The 19,056-nt window shown below is 35.6% G+C and overlaps 1 pseudogene; it reads right to left on the bottom strand.

Annotated features, from left to right (window-relative positions):
• Positions 1 to 1,371: 1,371 nt before the first annotated feature.
• Positions 1,372 to 5,774, bottom strand: LOC145007336 (pyridoxal kinase-like; annotated as a pseudogene).
• Between the last annotated feature and the right edge of the window lie 13,282 nt (positions 5,775 to 19,056).

The raw sequence follows: 19,056 nt of genomic DNA, 5'->3' as shown, positions 1-19,056 counted from the left end.
CCCCAATGCAGTTATTAGTATTTTGATTGAAGTGTATTTGTGGAATTATAGCCAGGGAGATACCGGAGCAGCAACGAATAGCTTCCAGAGCCACGCACCCAGCAGCCAGATCACGAGGTGAGTTTCCTTCCAATAGGAACGGGTCTAAGGCCACAATGTCGGCCCGTATAGCTAGTGGTAGCTTCCGGACTTCGGTTCGATGCAGATTTTATTATGTTTGATGCCTTCGTGGCTCAGACAGAATTTATGTGTTATATGTTCTGGGTTACAGCCCGATGCAGTATGTTGTTTATGTGTTCATGCTAGTTGATATGTTTATGCTACGCTATGATCAGTAGTTCCGGACTTCTATCCGATGCAGTCAATTCCGGACTTCGGTCCGATGCAGTTAGCTCCGGACTTCGGTCTGATGCAGTTAGTTCCGGACTTCGGTCCGATGCAGGAGGCACGGCCTCAGTAGTTTCGGACTTCGGTCCGATGCAGAGGGCAAGGCCCTGGTTAGTTCCGGACTTCGGTCCGATGCAGTTTCCGGACTTCGGTCCGATGCAGTGGGCAAGGCCCAGTATGTGTTTATACGTATTGTTTGGTATGTGGTAGTTTGGGGGAGCTCACTAAGCTTCGTGCTTACAGTTTCAGTTTTGGTTTCAGGTACTTCCGCAAGTAAAGGGAAGAGCTCGGGTTGATGGCATTGCATACACCGCAGTTTCAGTAGTCCTGGGAGATGTTTCTAGTTTTTCATAAATGTGATTGATACAGTTTTGATACAGTTCTACATAACTATTAGTTACTGTTTTGGAATATTGACGTATGGGTTTTACTTTGTGATATTATTTTAGTGCTTTTAGTAATTTATAAACAAAATTTTTGGGTCGCATTTTGGGATGTTACACAAGGTCAACAACTTTTGGAGTCGAGGACAATAACCTACATGAGTCCAATAACATACATGAGACTAAGAAGGGAATACTATTGTCAATAATAGCATAAATAAATGAGATTGAGAGTGGTAGTATAGATTTTAATTAACTGACCTTCCATGACGATTGTTAGAGCAAATATGACCAGTCACCAATTAAGACAGGCAGCAGCAAAGGAAGAAAACAAACGTTGATAGGAACTTTATATGGAAGTCGAAATTAAACCCAAAAAAATGCAAGAACCCGAAAGTTGTGTTGGAGAAAGAGAAGATGAAAAGCAAAATAGAAATCAATTTTTGATTCTGATATAAAAAACATACAATTTTGAACTTCTGTTTGGTGTTTGTTTTAATGTTTAAAACAAATTTCTCTACTTATTTGAAGGTCCCAGGGACCAAAACATATAGGAAAGAGGAGTTTATTTTGACCTAATCAATGTAATTTATAATATAAATCAGTTTCTAACTGTTATGACCTAAAAAACAAAAATCACAAAAATCATAATTCATCATATCCGAAGTAAAGTTGAAATTTGAAGTTTAAAAGCTGAAAATCAAACCTTTTGGGTATCCTTTGGAATCCCATAACCACTGGAGTACATCAGGACAACCAAAAGTTGCAGATGCCCCCGGCTTTCGCTTCTTTATGGGTAAGCAAGGACACAGAATGGAAACATGGAAGCACCCGACCAAACCAAGCAGTGAAGGGGGCAAATTGGCGGCAGGGAAGTGACCCGCTGCTACCTTCTATGGTTTGCTCATCGCATGCATCTTCATCTGGCATCGACCATGGGGGGGGGGGGGGGGGGGGGTGGCGGTGTTGAACCCTACTTGCTGTTGGATATGGGAGAAAATCATAACATCTGTGTTTCTTTCAAACATATACTACTGCAGTGAAAGGCAGTTCAAAGGTAGCGTTGGGCTGGTTGAAATCGACGACTGGTAGAGATTGATATTGAGAATAGGGAACGGTGGAAAGAAGTGGAATAAAAATTATATCATAGAGAACGATGGAGAGACGAAGAGAAAAGAAAATAAGGCGGTAGTCAAAGGCGGTGGAGTAAAGGGCGGTGAAGAGGAAGTTATAAGAGGGAGGGAGTAAAACTAAATTAGCAAAATGCTAAAAACCGAAAACATTGGTGGCATAGTAGACTGATGGTGGTGGTAAAAGATGGATCAGTGTGGGGAGAAATGGGTTCTGATAGAAATCAGATTAGAAGAAGAAGAAGCTAGTAGGTGGAGCGACGAGGGAGGATGGAGCGAACGGTGGAAGGATCGGGAAGAAGTGATAAGGCAGAGAAGGATATAGAATGGGAGGCGGTGGGAACATCGACAATGTAACACGTGAGCACACTAATCTCATTTTTATTCGTTACATTAGCGGTGGAATGAGAAAATATAGAAAAGACCGACTGCAAAGAGAAAATAGAAAATAGAGGGAAATGAACACATTGACATAAATAGGGGACCAATTTTGTCAACCCTTAGCCATTTTACTGTAGCTAAGGGTGGACAATTCTAATATATACTAGATGGTTACCCACGCGTTGCGCGGGACGGAAAGTGTCGGTATTCTGTTATACCGTTATACTTTTGAAGTACAATGTTATAATAAGGAAAACTTTTAGTTATTTCAAAAATTATTTCATGTTAACAAAATGTTGAGGCAGCGTGCTTTAAAATAACATCAGAAATGATCAGTCCCTAAAAAAATACATAAATGGCATCAATTTCAAAAAATTGCATAATAGTACAACAAAAAATCACAATACATCAATCTGATGTATGATGATTACTCTAAAATTTGAATTCCTTATGGTTTCCATCTTAATGAAATAAGGGAGTGGCCTTCGTATGAAATTGTGATCTGCAAAACCCAACTAACACCTTCAACAGAAATGTACTTTCATTCTATAGTTCAACATGAAAACATGTTGCTATATCATACATCAAATTAATTTTAAAAAAATGAAATATACCTCCACAAAGAACATCATAGCCTTCTGATTGTTTCCTTATTTACTTGTAAAATGTTGGTCCAATTTATCCCCCTTGTAAAATTCCAACCATAGAAAGAAGGAGGTACCTGAGAATATGTAATAGGAAAGAAATTTATATGTTTTAAAGATCATAAGAAAGCACATAAGAAAGTGAACCTCCAGTGTTCGTTAACATAAACAACATTATCCTCAGAACGATCACAAATAGCATCAAAATAAAAATGTCCTAACTGTTATAATTTTTTTTTCATATTTTAATTAACTAATAGTTGTCACACTCTCTGTTAGTATATCTAAGAATCATGTAAACCAACCTTAACAGGGCCTCTGGTTGAAACGTGGAGCAATGCAGTAGGAAGGTTATTCAAATGACCTGCATCAAATAACCAAAAACTAAGAAACCCTAAAATCAAAACTATTACATGAAAAATTATAAATGTAATTTGCTATAAAGTTTAATTTTGGTTTATATTTGCATGTAAAGATATGACTGAATTAGAAAAATGGTCCCTATGGTACAATGAAAATAACAAATTCAATCCAACTTCAGATTTCATTACAGCCCTTGAAGAACAAAAGAAGTAGCCAATATGTATTTGTCCTAAAAATGAAAGTTTCTATCTAATGAAAATGGAATGCTTTTTTTTAAAGTGAAAGCAATATGCTAATGAAAGAAGAATGTTGTTTATATATTAAAAATTAAAGCAACCTACTATTTTTGTATGTTTTTTGGTATGAAAAGAGTATTATAAAAAAATATAAAAATAAATTATACCTCCACTAATTCATTTTTGAACGTGATGATACTCATTTGTAGGACAGGTACACAATTATAAACATGATACCCATCATTCTCCATTTTGCCCTTTTCAATCGGTAAAATCATTTAATAAAGAAAATGTCAGTGAACAACAACAAAGTTTCCTTGATTTTAACGATTTTATTATCTTTACATTTGTTAAAATTTTCTATTGTGGTTAGCCTCTGTTGAAGAAAACCTATATAAAAAAATCTTCATATAATTACTAAGAAAATCCCTACAATAGGAGTAAGAAAACAAATAATATGGATAAAGTAAATTATCCTAATAACGTTGCTATCTTTTCTTTATATTGTGGTTAGCCTCTGTTGAAGGAAACCTATATAAAAGAAATCTTCATATAATTACTAAGAAAATCCATACAATAGGAGTAAGAAAACAAATAATATGGATAAAGTAAATTATATTTTCTCTTCTCCATAAAAGCACCGTTCAAAACTGAGGTAAACAAATAGTAGTTGCATGTGTAATCCAAAATATGAAAAATTGAGTATACATCAAAAGAAAAAAAAAAGAACATGTACCAATATACACAACATCCATGCTCACACCTAATTGATTCTATAATATTTAGAATTTTTAAATATTAAGAACCAAAAAGAAAGTTGTAAGCAGTAGAAAAAATTTAAAAATAAAAAAAATTAAGTTGCTATAATTTATAAAGATTGATTGAATTTGAATGTGTACCTTTTGTTTCTAATGACTTCCGATTAGAAGAAGATTCCCATCTATGGATATGTTTGTTATCACAACCTGAGAACAAAATAAAAATAAAAATTAGATTCTAAAGAAAATAAATAATTAAAAAATAATAATATAAATAGTAGAGAGAGAGAGAGAGAGCCTTTGATGGGCTAGCAGCATGAAGATGCCTGCATGGTTGGCGTCCATCTTGTTCAGAAGCAATTATGCAGAAGGTTAAATATGTCAAATCATATTTCTAACAAATTAATAAAGTTTTGAAATTTTGTGATGAAATTAAAAGCACTTGAATCCAGTCAACTGTTAAGTTTCAAACAGATTGGGAGTCAACATTGAAGTAACAGGGACAACTTTTTCACGATACACAGACATAAATTCTTGAGGAACATACAACCTTCCTTCATCACCCATCACTGGATCACAAACTAATAACGGAAAAACAAAACTACACACATTATATTTATATATACTTCACAAAAACAAAACATGTATGCGAATTGTGATTGGATGCTAAAAATGACAACTTACCATATGTGAGTGTAGGATTAATGGATCGAAGCTTTTTAAGTACTTCTAATACATTTTCCAGAAAAGAAACTCAACCAATGTAACCTATAATTGTAAATGCATCAACAAAACAATAACACTTTTTTCTAAGTTGTAATGTTGAAGAAAATGTTTTTTTGTATTAGAAAAAAAGATAGAAAATAGCAGTCAATAGATGTGTGTAGTATAGTAGATTATTGTCTTTTAGGCCTTCAATTAACTCCTAAAGTTGATTTCCATTTAGAACTTGCCCCTTGAAAGTTCCTACAAAATTCTATTGTTGTTGTTAAAGCCATGGATAGATTTAAATTCACAAATATGTCCCTCAATGTTGGGGTCGCTCAAACTTGCATGTATGATTTGAGAATTGCAGTCACACAATCGGATCAACATCATAACCTAGTATTTGGAGTGGAAAGACAGCAGATCTATTGCCAACATAACCCTAGAGAGAGAGAACAATTTTAGAGAGAAACTTGATAACATGATTCAGTATCTGTCAGTCTGAGCATGATCCTTTGTAGTAAACAAATCTGAATGTTGGCTTAAGATGATGAACATGCAGTGAGAAGAAGAAAAAACCATTGTAATTTCAACTAATTTCCTGATTTTGATCAATCATCGAATGTTAATTCACAATAAATCAAACAAATTTCCAGTCAAACGGTGGGAGAGGACGAAAAGTTGAACGAACCTGAACAGTGTGAGACTGAATACTGAGAGCCCGACCCGTTTCCGATGGTAAAGCTAAACATAGGATTGGAGGTGCCATTTTTTGCGAATCCTTCTTCGAACTCCTAGCCCTTCTATTCGAATCCATTGACACACACACACACAAATAATGAATTGATTTTACTACGTACAATCAGTTTAAATCAACAAAATGTACAAATAAAACTTCTTCTTCACTTGAAATAACATAATCTTCGAAATGCGATCGATTCAGAACGGATATTATTAGCACATGGTTTTTTGTGTTTGTGTTTTTTAGGATTTCCAGATTCCCTACGCGAACCCTAGAAAACAACATAACAATACCAACAAAAGCAATAGAAATAAAAAGAGCGAAATTGAAGAAAGGAAGAATACGATGGAGATACCGATGGAGGTTTTTCACTGGCTTCCATCTCCGATATCTCTTCTTTGAAGCCACATATAAGAAATCAGAAACGTAAAGACATCATTTGAAGTTTGTTTGTAAGAAACAAAGTATCCCTCTTCTGATTGAGTTCGTGGAGACCGAAGTCTGTTTCTGAGGAGCAGTGGTCGACGCCGGAAAGCCACGTAGGCTAAAGCTGAAGTTGAAGGTGCCAATTGTGCCTTTCGGGATCTCTTTCAACGAACCAAAGGCATTTGTGTGTGGGTTATCTTGCGACACCAAAGCAGTTGCATACCTTATATTGGAGCGAGGCGGCCGAACCAAAATTGCAAGCCAAACACCCACCTTAAAAACCCTACGATTGATCGGTCGACCATCGTTTCCCCTAAACCCAATGATGATTTGAGCCCTAATTTGGTGTCACACCCCCAAACCAAGGATGGCGGAAATGTCCGGGGTGGAGGACGTCATGTACAGTATCACAACAACGTGTATAATAGTGCTCAAAGTAAATACAACCATCATAAATATAACTGAAAAAGTTACACCAAAGTATATGTTTACATGTTTCAAAATCAATTACATTATGATGACAAAAGTAAATCGTTGATAGTTTAACGTCCCATCCTCAAGGCGCTGAAGTTTTTCCTATTTCACTGATTTCCTGAGAATACAAGTAGTTTTGAAAAGTGTCAACAATTAAGTTAGTGAGTTCATAAGAGTTTTGTTTGAAGTAGAAACCGTTTTCCTTGTAAACTCGATATAGTTTGATTTCCAGAAAATCCAATATTTTCTTAGTGAAGTGTGAATAGAAATATTCCTATATGATGCATTAATGAACCCTAGAATGACCCGTAGAATTCCTCTATAATCGTCCATCATATATAAGTTATATAAGGTTTAAATTAGATAAAACGTTGAATATAGTGGGTCTGCCCTAGGTCCACAACCCAACGAGGAACAGGAGATGAGGCGGGCCCCACTAATTCTAAGCCAATCGAGACTACATTCTTATAAGACTCAAACATATACGCTCAGCGATTATAGTTGAAGTCTAACAATTCTAGATGAAATATAGTTTTAATATCATAATAACTATCTTAAGTGAACCTGGTACTTTGTATCGGTACCCCCTTTTTGTATAAAGACCAGACACTTTGTATTTGTACCCCTTTTTGTATAAAAACTCGGTACTTTGTATTTGTACCCCTTTTTGTGTATAAACCCAACACTTTGTATTTGTACCCCTTTTTGTATAAAAACCGACACTTTGTATTTGTACCCCTTTTTGTATAAAAACCCGGTACTTTGTATTTGTACCCCTTTTTGTGTATAAACCCGGCACTTTGTATTTGTACCCCTTTTGTATAAAAACCAGCACTTTGTATTTGTACCCCTTTTTGTATATAAACCCGACACTTTGTATTTGTACCCCTTTTTATATATAAACCCGACACTTTGTATTTGTAACCTTTTTTGTATAAAAACCCGGTACTTTGTATTTGTACCCCCTTTTGTATATAAACCCGGCACTTTGTATTTGTACCCTTTCTTTTTGTACGAGTGTGTTATGTAAATGATCATAAACTATACCTATTATAGTTTATTAAAATGTTTGAAATGTATATGTACCCTAACTATACCTATTATATTTTAGTATGTTTCTTTGTGGTGTTTAAGAATCCCATTCTATGTAAGTCAAATGTATAGTACAATATAGCTATGTTTAACTTGCTTTGTTTTGTACTAATGATTATGATGGAGGATTCTTATAAATTTAGTAAGTAATTTCCTATTATACAAATATATCATAACAAGAAATACATGTAATATATGAAGTCATCAAAGACTTAACACTTTGCTCAACATGTTACAAAGTGTTTTGATAGTTAGAAGCTGTTAACTAATTCTTAATCTTTCTGCACTGTTTTAGAAAAATCATAGAAAAATCATACGAAGTCGAAAACTAGATCCGTAAATTCTGAGAGTTCCTAAAATGAGTCTAGTTTACTCATAATTTTTATCATATTTTTGGAAGCCTTTAACTTGTCTTAAAATGCTCATATTCACAGACTGGTCCGGATTTGTGTTTGAAAAGACAGGCTGTTTTGTAAAAATCATCATAAATTGTAGAAAAATCGTGTGGCGATGTGAAAATAGTCATTTTAAAGATAAGAAGTGGAACTACTTGTACCTAAAACAGTTTTGAAAAATAAAATGTTTAAGTTGTCCAAAACAGTCCGTGAATGGAGTTGAATTTTTCTGATAAAGGCTGTTAGAAAATTTTAGTTATGTTCTTGGTGTTTTAACTTGTATTCCCCCCTTAAAAATTTGAGAAAACATTAAAATGTAGGGGTATGAGCTCACCTTATGTGATTTCAGTAGATAAGTGTTGAAGAAGAGAAGTGTTCAACCTAAGAACACTTGAAGAATCACTTGAAGATTCAAAGCTCTAACACAAATACGATGGAGTTTGTGTAAGATATCCATGATTTGAGTAGAAAGAAGTGAGATATTCATAAGGAGAATGAATTATGCTTACCAAATGAGGAGGAAAAACCCAAGATCAGCCCTTGAATCTCGAATTTCTAGAGAGAGGAAGTGAGAGAGGAAAGAGTTTGATCTTCTTGGTGAAATGAGAGAAAATGGGAGAAGAAAGGAGAGAGGATGAATGTCTAGCTCTCAAAAACGTAGGAAAATGTGATAATTGAGTGGAAAGGACATTGATGTGACCTAGGTAAGGTGGGGAGGTGTGGCTGGTCATAGAGTGGGTGTGGGAGTGGTTGCTTGTGTCATAAGGTAAAGCAAAGTCAACACTCCACCTATTTGTACTTTACCCAATAGCTTTTATTATTTAAATAAAGATTTTCATGAAATTATGATTAAATTGTGAATATTTAGGGTTCATTATGTTAAAATATGATTTTGGGTGAAAATCCCGCGTTAAAATAATTAAAAACGGGCCTTAAACGCAAAACTACGCGAAAACCGGGAAGAAAAGCATTCCCAGCGAGACCTCTCGGTCCTAGGCTGAGGTTCGGTCCTTGCTGATGCCGAGCCGGAAACGAAGGGAGGCAAGGAAGCGAAAGGAGGCGAGGAAGCGAAGGGAGGGCTCGGTCCGAAGATAAGAGGCGAAGATGGTCAGACCCGAAATGAGCCGAATGAACAGTAGCCTTCGCGTTCGGTCCCCCCCCCCCCTTCTGTAAGGTTCAGCCCTGAGAGGACCTCTCGGGTTCGGTTCCTCCTTGGTCTCGGTCCCTAAGAGGACTTTCGGGTCCTAAGAGGCTTCGGCTCTTATAAGGAGGTTTCGGGTCCTTAAGCCTATTTTACTCGTTTTTACCCCGTTGTAAGCCGTTTTTGACCCGGTTAAGGGTCAAAATGACCCGAATGACTTCCAAAAGTTACGGAAACTTTTGAGAGAGATTTGGGAGTGATTTGACATTCTTAGGGAGATTTGGGAGAGATTCCTTATAAGAAGAGATAGAGTGAAAATGATTGAGAGAGGTTTCATGTTAGGCATTTGTGAGTGTCCGGCTTCGCAATGCAAGGTTCGTAAACCCTGTTAAGCCTTGTTTAAGGATCTTACACACTCCTGATGAGTATGCAACATTGTTTTATCAGTTTGGCTCACCAGGTACCACAGTTTTAGGTTAAGGAAGTCTAGATGTACGTATTTTTCAATTTATGATCTCTCATTAGAATAGCGAGTTGTTTAGTAAATACATAACGTAAGCCCTAGTACACAAGGGTTAGTTGAGTTGACCGGTTTGACTTGTTGACTTTATTTGACTTTGAATTGACCAGAATTTGACGGTTGTCACATCATCCCCCCGTTAGAGGGAATTTCGTCCCGAAATTTGCACTTCGAATGGGGATCCAAGAATTCAGAGGAAAGATGGGGGAAACTTTTCGCAGTACAAGAAATTGATTATGGTGAGGAATAACTCGCCCGATATCACATGACGGTCTTGGAATTTCTTATTGTTTACGCTTTCTATCTAATCCTTGGCATTACTACTATGCATGCTTTAATCGATGCTAGATTTAACATATAAAGAAATTTAGAATTTAAACGTTGAAGTTAGAATCACGTACTGATATTTGCGGGCAGTTCCGGGGTGGTCTCTCCTTCGGTGATCGCAAGCACTCTTCCACTACCACTGGCATCTCTTGTTCTTGGGCAGTCCCTTTTAAAGTGTCCCATTTCTCCACACTCGTAACAGGCTGGGCTTACTCCAAAGCCAGGGACCTGATTGATGGGTCGTGCTGGTGCCTTACAGAAACGAACAGTGTGCCCCTCTCTATCGCAGTTTTTGGAATGCATCTTCCGGCAAGCCCCGGTGTGATGGAAGTTACACTTGTTGCATTTCGGAAGGGTTCCAGCGTATTGTTTCATGGGAGTTTGCGTGGTGAGGGTTGTGGCAGCATGGACAACAAAGATCTGTTGCTTCATAGCGAGGTCCTGGGCTGATTGGTCCTTCTTGTTGTCCCAAAACTTTCTTTCATTGTTCCCTCCTCTTGCTTGGTTAAGAGTGCTTGTCGTAGTGTCATGGATGGCACGATGGTCGATGAGTTGTTGTGCCAACTCCTTGGCGCTGTCGAAGGTCGCTAGTCTTGAGGCCAGCACGCTATCTTGAATTTCGGGGGACAGTCCCCAGAGGTATCGCTCCAACTTTTTGTCTTCCGGAGTGACCATAGCGGGACAAAGGAGTGCTAGATCACAAAATCGGTTGGTGTAAGTTCTAAGGTCGGAGCTTTCCATTCTGATATTCCACAGTTCTTGCTCCAGCTTTTGCACTTAGCCTCTTGAGCAATATTCCTTTAGCATCATCTTCTTTAAGTCCTCCCAACTTAACGAATTAGCCACTGCAAGCGTAAGCGACTTAACTCTGCCGTTCCACCAAGTGAGAGCGCTTCCGATGAAGGTGAATGTCGCGTACTTAACTTTGCTCGCTTCGGGGCACGCACAGATATCGAAGATTGCTTCGGTTCTCTCGAACCATTGAATTAGTGCGAGGACACCCCCACTTCCATCGAAGGAATCGGGTTTGCCATTTGTGAAGTCCTTGTAAGTGCATTCCTTTGTGCGTCCTGTACTGTCCCCATGGTTAGAGTTTGTGGCCCCAGATCCAACACCACCAGTGCTATTTGTACCAATTTGTGACATTGCAGCTACCACGGCTGCTGTTACTGCAGCTTGGAACATTGCGGGATCAAACTGAGGAGGTGGCGTTGGAGGTGGTGGCGTTGTGCTGCCGGAAGGTCTAGGTCTTTTCCTTGGCGGCATAGTTCTGTCATGAGTTTGCAAAAAAATGATCAGATGGTAAGTTTCTACTAGCAAAGACAAGTCAGATGTTATAGAATTAGATTTTTCTACTTTATTCTCCGATTTAAAAATGCCTTATATGTAATTCATAAAGGAAGTCCATATGAATGAACTTCATGAGTTTAGTAGGTTTTGTATCCAAGTGAAGCCTTATACTTGACCCAGGCTAGGTCCTTATTATGACCAATTGAAGTATGTTCTCGAAGGTTTGACCTACATCCCTATGATGCAGTCGTATATCAGAGTAGGAGTAAGTTCGGAGAATGATCTTATGATGTTTGTCGTTTCAAAATCGGGTTCCATTGGTTGGTGAATAACATGATCCAACCTTGGAAAAAAAATTGGGAACGATCCCGGAGCTAAATTACTCGAGTCCAACAACTTGACTAAAGTGGGTTTCATATAGAATCATAAGGAAGTATTCGAACAAAGAGTGTCACAGAATTTATCTGACTGACAACGTCATTGATGTTTAAGATGTAACAGGCTTGGGAAAAAAATTGACTTTGTAGAGGGTCTTACATCGCATATGGAGCAGGAGAGTTTTGGCCGTCTAAAGGCCTAACCAAAGTACTTACATTACAAGATGGTTTCATAGAGAATGCCACATAGGACATAGACAGGGAAAAGAAAAACTTCTTGTTAATAGGGAAAGAAAGTAAGGCATCTACTACTGGCGACAGTCATTCATCTGGTGAACCCTCAATTCAGCTAGTTGCCGCTCCATAACAAACAGGTGCCTTTCGTATACCCTCTAGCGTACTCAGAGTTCTATGACTTCGGTTCGTGTTTTAGTCAGTGCTTGCAGCAGGGTTTTGTGGTCTCTCACAAATTTTTCACGATTGTGCTCAAGGCGATTGGTGCAGATCGTATGCATTCACGCATTTGCATCAACCTCTGCGGTACGATGGAGAGTTGCTCTGCTCTGAATCTCGTTTCGGGTAACCCTACGGACCAGGATTGGAAGAATTCTATCTGCTGAGCTTCCTTCGCTTATGTTGTAGAAGCTTCGGTCTCCATTAAACAGCATAGGTTGGTCTTGTTCTTCGCCCCATGTTTCCAAGCACTCTACCCAAGGAGGCGTCGGGCCTTGAAAAACCGGACGAGGGTTGGGATTTGGAACAAGGGTCATTGGGGGTAGGTTCTCCACTTCAGGTTCGGAGTCAGAATCATCAGCAAAGCCGTCAACTTGGTGACCATCCACATGGATTGGATAATCATTCTCTGGCTCCTCTCCGAGCCATTCAGTATTGTCGTGGTTAGGGTAGTACGGGTCATCGTGGGGATGGAATCCAGCCATGATATCTTCGCGAGAAATGGGGATATAAGAAATAACTAAGTAGACGTACTAATTAGATAATTATAAGATGATCTTTATCAGGTACTTCAACATATTGTTTAGTGCATACTAGTTATATGTATTTGGGACAGGATAGACCTTCGAATAAGTGACCCTAACTCTAAATCCCCAATCCAACGAGAATAGGAAGTAAAGCAAAGATCCATGGATTCTAAGTCTATGACATCCTGGATACATATAATTTTAATGTATCCACTAAGCAATTATTGACCTATTGATAAAAATCTATTTAGTTCTCAGATAAGTAATTACAATAACACCAAATACCCCTATGGTATTTCATTGTGGTAGTGTTGGTAAGTTTTTAGACATGTTGCTACATCATAACCATTTTTGGGCATATGCTAACCACCTCTCGGACCAGCATAGTTGATCAGGCTATGCCATTCCCAAGACTGACCATACATCCCCAAGCTTACCTGTGATATCCAACAATCATTACTTTTGTTTTGTTCTAGAATGATGATGACCTTAGTATGTATGCATGCATGTATACTTTTAACAAGAAGCTATTTATTTCTAAAAGTATAGTTGTTTTGAAAACTTTAAATCAAAGACCTTAGTCCCAATGCATTTATAGTTTGTATATCTTATGTGGTTCGATATACTTAGTTCACTATAAACAATGCTCTGATACCAATCTGTCACACCCCCAAACCAAGGATGGTGGAAACGTCCGGGGGTGGAGGACTTCATGTACAGTATCACAACAACGTGTATAATAGTGCTCAAAGTAAATACAGCCATCATAAATATAATTGAAAAATTTACACCAAAGTATATGTTTACATGTTTCAAAATTAATTACATTATGATGATTTTTCTATGATTTTTGTATATAAACCCGACACTTTGTATTTGTACCCCTTTTTGTATATAAACCCGATACTTTGTATTTGTAACCTTTTTTGTATAAAAACCCGATACTTTGTATTTGTACCCCCTTTTGTATATAAACCCGGCACTTTGTATTTGTACCCTTTCTTTTTGTACGAGTGTTTTATGTAAATGATCATAAACTATATACCTATTATAGTTTATTAAAATGTTTGAAATGTATATGTACCTTAACTATACCTATTATAGTTTAGTATGTTTCTTTGTGGTGTTTAAGAATCCCATTCTATGTAAGTCAAATGTATAGTACAATATAGCTATGTTTAACTTGCTTTGTTTTGTACTAATGATTATGATGGAGGATTCTTATAAATTCAGTAAGTAATTTCCTATTATACAAATATATCATAACAAGAAATACATGTAATATATGAAGTCATCAAAGACTTAACACTTTGCTCAACATGTTACAAAGTGTTTTGATAGTTAGAAGTTGTTAACTAATTCTTAATCTTTCTGCACTGTTTTAGAAAAATCATAGAAAAATCATACGAAGTTGAAAACTAGATCCGTAAATTCTGAGAGTTCCTAAAATGAGTCTAGTTTACACATAATTTTTATCATATTTTTGGAAGCCTTTAACTTGTCTTAAAATGCTCATATTCACAGACTGGTCCGGATTTGTGTTTGAAAAGACAAGCTGTTTTGTAAAAATCATCATAAATTGTAGAAAAATCGTGTCGAGATGTGCAAGTAGTCATTTTAAAGCTAGGAAGTGGAACTACTTGTACCTAAAACAGTTTTGAAAAATAAAATGTTTAAGTTGTCCAAAACAGTCTGTGAATGGAGTTGAACTTTTCTGATGAAGGCTGTTAGAAAATTTTAGTTATGTTCTTGGTGTTTTAACTTGTATTCCCCCCTTAAAAACTTGAGAAAACATTAAAATGTAGGGGTATAAACTCACCTTATGTGATTTCAGTAGATAAGTGTTGAAAAAGAGAAGTGTTCAACCCAAGAACACTTGAAGAATCACTTGAAGATTCGAAGCTCTAACACAAATACGATGGAGTTTGTGTAAGATATCCATGATTTGAGTAGAAAGAAGTGAGATATTCATAAGGATAATGAATTATGCTTACCAAATGTGGAGGAAAAACCCAAGATCAGCCCTTGAATCTCGAATTTCTAGAGAGAGGAAGTGAGAGAGGAAAGAGTTTGATCTTCTTGGTGAAATGAGAGAAAATGGGAGAAGTGAGGAGAGAGGATGAATGTCCAGCTCTCAAAAACGTAGGAAAATGTGATAATTGAGTGGAAAGGACATTGATGTGACCTAGGTAAGGTGGGGAGGTGTGGCTGGTCATAGAGTGGGTGTGGGAGTGGTTGCTTGTGTCATAAAGTAAAGCAAAGTCAACACTCCACCTCTTTGTACTTTACCCACTAGCTTTTATTATTTAAATAAAGATTTTCATGAAAATATGATTAAATTGTGAATATTTAGGGTTCATTATGTTAAAATATGATTTTGGGTGAAAATCCCGCGTTAAAATAATTAAAAACGGGCCTTAAACGCAAAACTACGCGAAAACCGGGAAGAAAAGCATTCCCAGCGAGACCTCTCGGTCCTAGGCCGAGGTTCGGTCCTTGCTGATGCCGAGCCGGAAACGAAGGGAGGCAAGGAAGCGAAAGGAGGGCAGGAAGCGAAGGGAGGGCTCGCTCCGAAGATAAGAGGCGAAGATGGTCAGACCCGAAATGAGCCGAATGAACAGTAGCCTTCGGGTTCGGTCCCCCCCCCCCCCCTTTGTGCGAGGTTCGGCCCTGAGAGGACCTCTCGTGTTCGGTTCCTCCTTGGTCTCGGGTTCGGTTCCTCCTTGGTCTCGGTCCCTAAGAGGACTTTCGGGTCCTAAGAGGCTTCGGCTCTTATAAGGAGGTTTCGGGTCCTTAAGCCTATTTTACTCGTTTTTACCCCGTTGTAAGCCGTTTTTTACCTGGTTAAGGGTCGAAATGACCCGAATGACTTCAAAAAGTTATGGAAACTTTTGAGAGAGATTTTGGAGAGATTTCTCATTCTTGGAGAGATTTCTCATACAAAGAGATATTTGGGAAAGATTTCACATACTTGGAGAGATTTCTCACACAAAGAGATGTTTGGGGGAGATTTCATATACTTGGAGAGATTTGGGAGTGATTTGACATTCTTAGGGAGATTTGGGAGAGATTCCTGATAAGAAGAGATAGAGTGAAAACGATTGAGAGAGGTTTCATGTTAGGCATTTGTGAGTGTCCGGCTTCACAATGCAAGGTTCGTAAACCTTGTTAAGCCTTGTTTAAGGATCTTACACACTCCCAATGAGTATACAACATTGTTTTATCGGTTTGGCTCGCCAGGTACCACAGTTTTAAGTTAAGGAAGTCTAGGTGTACGTATTTTTCGATTTATGATCTCTCATCAGAATAGCGAGTTGTTTAGTAAATACATAACGTAAGCCCTAGTACACAAGGGTTAGTTGAGTTGACCGGTTTGACTTGTTGACTTTATTTGACTTTGAATTGACCAGAATTTGACGGTTGTCACATTTGGAAGAGGGTCTGCAGGATCGTCGTGTTATTCTTCTTCGCCGATGTAGCATGACTTGGTGTTTGGAGAGAGGGATAGAGAGAGTTGTTGATAATGGCCTTTAATCGAGAAAATTAAAGAGAAAGAGGGAGATGATAATCTGTAAGCATTTCATTGGAGAAGAAAACGGTGGAGAAGGAGAACTCGACACGTACCTGTGAGTAAGCCAGTTCAGCCACCGCCATTAACCATATATTGAGGAGGATGCATACAATATTTGATGAGGGACGAAATTTGATAAAACCCAAAAACACTAAAAGTGTAGCGGTTAAAATAAAAATAAACACATTTGACACAAGTGACAATAGGGAAATAAACAAAGGATCAAAACTGCTAATACTTTTGGAAATTTACTGTAGCTAAGAACACACAATTTTAATATATAGTATAATATATATATATATATATATATATATATATATATATATATATATATATATATATATATGTATATATATATATATATATATATATATATATATATATATATATATGTTCAGGTTCATTTGAGACCATTCTAATTTTGTGAGACCGTGATACCAAATCTAAAAAGAATTTTAAAATGCAAAATAAATGAAAAAAATCCAAAAATTCTTTTTTAAATATTATTTTCGGAACTTGAATTAACTAAAAAAAATATAAAAAAATCCCGTTTTTTGTTTAAAAAAATACGTAAAATATTCTAAATAGAATATTACATTGACATATTCTAAAAAATAATTTTAAAATGCAAAATAAATGGAAAAATCTAAAAATTCTTTTTTTAAATATTATTTTCGGAATTTGAATTAACTAGAAAAAAAAAATTCTATTTTTTTTGAAAAATACGTGAAATATTCTAAATATAATATTACACTGTACATATTCTAAAAATAATTTTAAAATTCAAAATAAATGGAAAAATCAAAAAATTCTTTTTTTAAATATTATTTTCGGAACTTGAATTAACTAAAAAAATAAAAAAATAATAAAAAATGCGTCTCACGGTCTCACAAAATTAGGTCGTCTCATATGAACCTAACCTTTTATATATATATATATATATATATATATATATATATATATATATATATATATATATATATATATATATATATATATATATATATATATATATATAAAAGATAACATTTAATAGGTAGAATTTGAATAAAAAAGGAAAAGAATAAAAATAACAAATAGAAAAAAAAATCTAAAATTCTAAATAATAAAATGTGTCAAATTTAATAAAAAATTGCCATTTTACAAAAATAATATTTATTTATTAAGATACATTGTATGTTTTTATAGTTACAAAAAATAATTTATTTAACACAAGGCTAAAAAGTAAACCATGGTAGTCTTTTAGCATCTTTCATCTACAGTCACTTATGGATAAGTCATGCCTTCCTATTCACATCATAATTTGCATGACCTTTGAATGATAACCCAATTCGTGAAGACTTTTGGGCAACTTTAATATCATTTATTAGTGTTTAACTGAATTTAGGTTAAATGAAATCATACATTCTTTAACTAAAATTATCTCTTTATGTTTGTTTTAAGGCGATTCTAAATATATTTTCTTATACTTACCTTCTATATATCTACCTATATAAATATAATATTTTATCTATTTATTATGAACGGTGATATGATATGAGATAGGGGGAGTATGAATAATAAACCTTTATTTTAACGTATGTTTGTGTTAACGATAAGAATGCAATTTTTTATAAATAACGTTGCTGTTTATTGTGAAATTATTATGATTTACTTCTTCCGCATTAACTATTTGTGAAAACAGCCAAAATGGCTTTAAAAAACAATATAAAAAAATACAATGTAATTGATTGTAATATCGAACAAAACCATTTTGTTAACAGAAAAAGAAAAATTTACCCTAATTTCTTAATCATTTGCCAAGAAAAAAAAAATAGCCAATGAAATTCCAGATGGTCTATTGGGCTACAATTTCATTAAAAAAGATGATTCTTGATATATTTACATGATAACTGTATAAAACATTATCATCTCTCTTTAAGTGAGATTGTACATGTATATAGTATAACCTTATGCATTATATACATGCACAGTCTCATTTAAGGAGATAAAGTTGCATATAAGATTTTGGAGAGAAAATAATAGATGATAGGTTTCATTTGAGCTTTAGTCATGTAAAAATTGCAAATAAACGTTAAATTTTTTATTTTTTTTTTTACTTTTGACAAAATCACATACAAGCCTTTAAAAATGCAGACTATTTTGGTTTTCTTTTAATTTTTTCTCTAAATGATTAAAAGAACATGCGAAATTTGTCTTTTGCCTCTTTTATTAAATTTATATAGAAAAACTGTTACTTTATTTATCTTTAAATTTGATTAATTAGTAGGTTTAACTAATGTTATAAATAACATTAGGTGTGGTTTGATGATAATGTCAAAGCTTAAGTTTTTACGAACCGTGAGGAGCTACATCATTTGTAAGGCGTGACTTAAAAGACCAATATATATATATATATATATATATATATATATATATATATATATATATATATATATATATATATATATATATATATGACTTAATGCAACATTTTGTTAAAACGTGACGTCACGTACAAGTCTTGAAGCCATGACTTGTTATTTAGAACATTGGTGACCCAAGGCATGCCATGACACACGCCAAGACATGTCATTGTTGTTAGGCATGATGCGTGGTAGGGAGTGATATGACGTGTCATAATACATTACGGTGTGTCATTGTATAGATTTTTTCATTTGAGACACGTTTTTTTTTCTTTGTTATGTATTTTTTTAATCGGGCATACATGTATTGACGTTTTGGTTAATTTTTT

The sequence above is a fragment of the Lactuca saligna genome, chromosome 7 (assembly GCF_052625555.1).
Source record: "Lactuca saligna cultivar CGN05327 chromosome 7, ASM5262555v1, whole genome shotgun sequence".
Classification (NCBI taxonomy): Eukaryota; Viridiplantae; Streptophyta; class Magnoliopsida; order Asterales; family Asteraceae; genus Lactuca; species Lactuca saligna.
This window is presented reverse-complemented; position numbering and strand designations above follow the sequence as displayed.